Genomic DNA, 6,304 nt, shown 5'->3' on the forward strand with positions numbered 1-6,304 from the left:
CAATGACAAGGGTTGCCAAGGACATGGAATAACTGAAACCTAATTGTTGGTGGAGATTATGAACTGTACAATGATGACTCATCTGTTTTGGAAAACAGATTGGCAGTTCCTCCAAAGGTTAAACCTGAGTTACCCTATGAGCCAGAATGTGACACCTAAGTACCTAAGAAAATTCAAAATTTATGTCCACACACAAGTGTGTACAGAAATGTTTATATTCATAACAGTCAAAAAGTAGAAAGAATTCAAATGCCCATCGATGAATGAATGCATGAATACAATATGGCGTATTCATATGATGAAATATTACCAGCCATGAGAAGGAATGAAGTACTCACACATCCTACAACGTGAATAAACCTTGAAAACATGACAAAAAACAGACACAAAAGGCCACATATTGTATGCTTCCATCTATGTGAAATGTTCAGAATAAGCCAATTCATAGAAACAAAGTAGATTAAGGGTTGCCAGGGGCTAGGGGGAGGGGGAAATGGGGACTGACTGCTTATGGGTGTGTACTTTCTTTTTGGGGTGATGAAAATGATCTGGAGTTAGTGGTGACGGTTGCACAACCTTGTGAATATACTAAAAACAACTGAATCTCACAGTTTCAGTGAGTTTGAGTGAATTTTATGTGAATAATATGAATTTTATGCGAATTATATCTCAATCTTAAAATCAAAGACAGTGAAGCAAATTTACATAGCTGTTAATGAACTAATTTTGGATAGACCAACAATCTTTCCAAAAGCCATGAATGGAGCTGCCCATCTCTATGGCTGTGAAATGGATGAAAACTCAGTGTTAACGTATCTAGTTTCAGAGTCTGTCCTCACTGGTTAACACCAGCATCAAGCCAATTCTGCAGTAGTTTAAAAATTCCACTTGGTGAGTTCTCCAACTCAATCCATTGATCAGTCACCATCCCAGTGTGGGCCTCTCAAACCAAAGCCCACTGAAAGTAAGACACCATGAAATTAATGTGTTTTAAAATAGAGGGGCGCCTGGATGTTTAAGTCGGTTAAGTGTCCAACTTCAGCTTAGGTCATGATCTCATGGTTTGTGAGTTTGAGCCCCACATTGGGCTCTGTGCTGACAGCTGAGAGCCTAGAGCCTGCTTCAGATTCTGTGTCTCCTGCTCTCTCTGCCCCTCCCCCACTCATGCTCTGTCTCTCTCAAAAATAAACATTAAAGAAAATATTTTGTGGCACAAAAACAGATCAATGGAACAGAATAGAGAACCCAGAAATGGACCCACAAACAAACATGTGGCCAACTAATCTTTGACGAAGCAGGAAAGAATATCCAATGGAATAAAGACAGTCTCCTCAGCAAATGGTGCTGGGGAAACTGGACAGCGACACGCAGAAAAATGAACCTGGACCACTTTCTTATGCCATACACAAAAATAAACTCAAAATGGATGAAAGACCTAAATGTAAGACAGGAAGCCATCAAAATCCTTGAGAAGAAAGCAGGCAAAAACCTCTTTGACCTCGGCCGCAGCAACTTCTTACTCGACACGTCTCTGGAGGCAAGGGAAACAAAAGCAAAAATGAACCATTGGGACCTCATCAAAATAAAAGGCTTTTGCACAGCTTAGGAAACAATCAGGAAAACTAAAAGGCAACTAACGGAATGGGAGAAGATATTTGTAAATGACATATCAGATAAAGGGTTAGTATCCAAAATCCATAAAGAACTTACCAAACTCAACACCCCAAAAAAACAAATAATCCAGTGAAGAAATGGGCAAAAGATATGAATAGACACCTCTTCCAAGAAGACATCCAGATGGCCAACCAACACATGAAAAAATGCTCAACATCACTCACAATCAGGGAAAAACAAATCAAAACCACAATGAGATACCACCTCACACCTGTCAGAATGGCTCACATTAATAACTCAGGCAACAACAGATGTTGGCAAGGATGCAGAGAAAGAAGGTCTCTTTTGCACTGCTGGTGGGAATGCAAACTGGTGCAGCCACTCTGGAAAACAGTGTGGAGGTTCCTCAAAAAATTAAAAATAGAACTACCCTATTTTCCCCCATTTCTTTAGGACCAACTCATTTGGGAAAGCATGTGGGAGAGGGATGCTTCTTGAAGCCAGTAGAGTAGTGCACTACTAACTTCCTAAGCACACATCACCAGCTTCACTCTCTTCAACTACAGCAATCTTGGGAAACTTCACCCTTTTATTTAACGTCAAATTCTCTGGGACTAGAGACCTGAACTAGGATGTAATTCAAAAGGTACTTTTATTTGTGTCACTGTCTAGGCTGCCACCACCAGTTGTGGTTTCCAGGAAAGAGTTTTCCCCCCAAACATTTCCATATATAGATACATTTGCTTTATATATTTATATTTATGTTTATATTTAGAACAGCAATAAAAACATGACCTGGAATTTGATTAAGCTGCTGTTTAATATTAAATTGATAGCATTCACAGCCGATTCACCACCAAGATATTTAGAGTTAGCCTAATAATCTGGGGTCACTGCAAAAATAAGATCCGGGATCCAGCTTTAAGAGAAGCAGCTCACAGACAGAGCCGCATTCATGGCAAGGAGAAAATGGCATCGAAAAGACGAGGTAGCAGCAGGAGGGACGTGAGTCAGCTGCAGAGGCAAACCGCACCCTTTGGGGGAGTTTCCCGGCTCACGTCCAAGTAACAGGAATTCTGGAGACTTAGGAAGTGTGAAGAGCAAAGACATTAGACTAAGGAGAAAAGCAAGCGGGGCAGGGGGCGGGGATGGTGGGGGGAGAGATGATGGCAAATACCACTGTTCCGGAGGAAGGCATTTACTTAAAACAAAAGCGTGCATAATGTACCCCGGTTGAGTGAAACAGAATGGAAATTTAAGGAAGGACGTTGAATTTGGTGCCTTGGGTATTCTCCCCTGTCTCTGGCCCACCGGCGGTGATGGTGCTGCTGTGATTCCAAGGGCCCCGGTTTTGCTGGCGCCAGGTGCTCACCCCCTGAGGCTGAGCCTGCTTCTCGGCTGGGGGTGGGTGGCCTGGAGGAGGTCTTGCTGGCTCTGGCGGTGGCGGCTCCCCTGGAGCTCTTGGGTTCGGTGTTCAGGGTATTCAGGAAGCCTAGACAGAACACGAGGGAGCCCATCTCTGTTTACCCAGTAGGAGGCTAAGGGTGGGGGATATTCGAAGGTGAAGATAAGCCCTGAAGTTTTGCAGGTCGTTAAACAAGCCCTAATTGAATGAGATCCACGATTTCAGAAGAAATGGTGCATGATCCTTTCCAAAAGAGCCCTGGATGTGCAGGGCTTGGCAGAGGAAGAAGCGTGTGGAAATTCTGAAACTCACTCTAAAGGCAAGCATGGAGGAATGCCCGGGGGGCTCCCTCAAGGGGCGGCTGGCGACCTACTCTGATTTCAGCCCAGGTCATGATCCTGGGATCGAGCCCTGTGTTGGCCTCTGCGCAGAGCGTGGAGCCCGCATGGGATTCTCTCTCCCCCTCCCTCCCACTGCCCCCTCTCCCTCTCCTTCTCTCTCTCTCAAATTAAAAAAAATAATAATAAATTGGCCTTAAAAAAAAAAAGTCAAGCATGGAAATGTGACATGGAGGAACAAGATTATCTGATACCTACAAATATCAGAAAGAACAAGAAATGACTTGAGTTTTGCCTGTGCCTGTGACGACCTGAAGGAGCTGTCTTCACATGCCACCTTCCTTTGGGACAGTCCTGCCCAGTCCCCTATCTTTGCATGGATCTCACCGATGGATCTGAACTGGCAACCTCATTTCAGAGAATGTGGAAAATTCCTTAAATAGAATTCGTCACGCCCCACCCCACCTCACCCTCAGGTTTTCTCAGGGTTCTTCTCAGCCCCTTTGCCAAACTTGTAGGTGATGTGTGCAAATGTGGGTAATTTCTGCTTCAGATCAGTTACTCTGTTTCTGTGAGATGATTCACATTATTTGTACATAAATATTTTAGTGAGTTGTAGTAGCCATAATCTGCAAAACTGCATTGTCCACATTATCAATTTTACAATCACCTCTACTCTACTTGTATTCAAGGAGCCTTCTAGAAGTATCTGAAAGTTTATTTTGGACCACTTCTACGTCATGTCTTTCACTAGCATCTAAAAGAGCCAATCTCGCTTGAGCCTTCATCTGAAAACGTGCCATCTGGCACCTTATCACCCTAAATTGCTGAGACACTGCACACTTTTTAGTTTTAGTTAAGTGGCTCCTTTCTTTTTTAACCAGCATCTTCCTCATACTAACACTTTTTAATGGTATTTTTACTATTCGAAGTAACATAGAAAGCATTCACCTCTAAGTGACATCCTGGTTCCTCTTGATAAAAGGGAAAAAATCCAAATGGGACTGAAATCTAGAAAGGGAGCTCACCCAGACCAGCAAACTCAGAGGGAATTGGGGAGGAAAAAACTTCAATGTCCACCAAGTTTGTAAAGCATTAAAAATAATTCTCCTCCCAACCCCACCCTGTCTTGTACTTAGGAAGAAAGAATGCAGGGTATAAATAATGAATGAATAGAATAAATAGATATGACGGGGATGACGTGTGTAAAAACAACTGGTCATACTTTTAGACTTGTGAAGTCAATTCTTTAGCTATGTTTTGCCCTATATAGAGGCTTAAGAATATTCAGATGTGTATCTGTTACACGAAATAATCACTTCAGTTCTAAAAATACTCTCCTGCTACTAACTCAATTAAAAAAAAGTGCAGCAGGAAAGCTTAATTAAGCTTTCTAGGTTGTTAAAACTCTGCTTCCAGAAAAAAACTATACTATTCTTAGAGTCCCCCAGTCCAATTGCAAAGAACAACTAATGTGTTATCAGTCCAGAAATGGTTCCTTTCTTGTGCTTAGCACTGAGATCATTGCATGGGATTTTAATTGAGTAAACCCAGACTGTGCTGGGCAGCTGAAGAGAACTTTGTTCTACTAGTAACATCAGCCTCAGGAGAGCAGAATTGACAAGACGCCAAATTCCTTCAAGAAATTTGGGACTAGTTGAAACCACCCTACCCCACCTTGCTTTGATGATGGCAATTGATGATAAGTTTTAATTTTTCAGCACCTGGTGTTAACAGCAGTGTGCCCAGATCCAAAACAACAACAAAGAAAGAACTAAAACATCATTTAAAGATTGGCAACATGTCCCAGAACCCACAGAGGGAGGAGAGAGTAGCAGGGTGAGGGGAGAAACCTGACTCCCTCTCCAAACATCATAAATGAGAAAATCCAACCTGCCGAAAGGCCACACAAAACAGTCAAGAAACGTGTTGTTTGGGGGTCTGGGAAAGGAACCCATAGGCAGGGCTGGGAATGGCTTTAAGTAGATTCAAAGGCTGAGCCCTCGGGAGACACAGTCTGGGGACAACACGTGCCCCTCAGACACAGGACTTGACTAAGACGCTAATAACCCACCCTGGGTTTCAGGCCAGGTGCCAAGTGGTGAGGGGCACAACCTGGTGTGGGGATATGCACGGGACCAAGTGTCCAAGATGAGCAGCCCGAAGATCAGAAGAAAACCAAGGCTCTCCAAGGAAAACGATGAGGTATAGCTAAGGTTTCTCCGTCACAGTACACACTTCAAAGTGGCAGGTGCGGTGCTAGGCTCTGGGGATTCAAAAGTGAACAGTCCAGGGCTGGGGCCTGCCTCCAGGGAGCGGATATTCTAGTAAAAGAAAATAGACAGTAAACAAAAATATACCCAAATGGATAGTAACAAAGAATGGCAAGTGTTAGGAAGGCAAACAGAAGGTACTAGGAACTTCACCCTTGATCTCTGGCCCGACAGGCTCCTCCTCCTACCTGTCTCTGTCTTTGGCTCCTCCTTCTCCTTCCACTCACTAAGTTAACACAGGCCCCAAGGTGTTGGACTAAGGGTCTGCTCAGCATTTTTGTCCCGACCACTGTGCATCCACCACTGCCAAGAGCTTCCACCTTCGCCTTAAAAAAACTGCCTTCTCAACTTCATCCAGGCCTGATCATGTCCCCGAGGCCTGACCTGACCACGCCCGCAGGCCCAGCTGACCACGCCCCCGAGGCAGGCCAGACCACGCCCCCAGGCCTAGCCTGACCAGGCCTCCAGGGTTGGCCTGCCTCCTCGGCCTCAAGAAAACTCCAGGGCTCATTAAAACAAGGTTGTGGTGATGGCAGCAGTAATAACCGCTGAATCCTGCACTGAAAATGCGTGAGTTTTATGGTGCGTAAATTATACTTCAGTGAAGCTTTAGGAAACAAAGGGAAAAGTCCAACAGCACCCAGCCCTGGCTCCCATTCCAAACTTCCATATGC

The 6,304-nt window shown here is 44.2% G+C and overlaps 1 long non-coding RNA gene across 2 annotated transcripts; it reads right to left on the reverse strand.

Annotated features, from left to right (window-relative positions):
* Window positions 1-2,842: 2,842 nt before the first annotated feature.
* On the reverse strand, window positions 2,843-5,989 carry LOC123582040. Of its 2 annotated transcripts, XR_006704161.1 has the most exons (3): window positions 5,819-5,989; window positions 5,432-5,681; window positions 2,843-3,106 (listed from the first exon to the last, which is right to left on the reverse strand). It is a non-coding gene; the product is annotated as an uncharacterized LOC123582040 (long non-coding RNA). The 2 variants fall into 2 exon arrangements; XR_006704160.1 differs by lacking the exon at window positions 2,843-3,106 and having other exon boundaries at window positions 5,048-5,681.
* Window positions 5,990-6,304: the final 315 nt, after the last annotated feature.

This window comes from Leopardus geoffroyi, chromosome B3, assembly GCF_018350155.1.
Source record: "Leopardus geoffroyi isolate Oge1 chromosome B3, O.geoffroyi_Oge1_pat1.0, whole genome shotgun sequence".
Taxonomy (NCBI): domain Eukaryota; kingdom Metazoa; phylum Chordata; class Mammalia; order Carnivora; family Felidae; genus Leopardus; species Leopardus geoffroyi.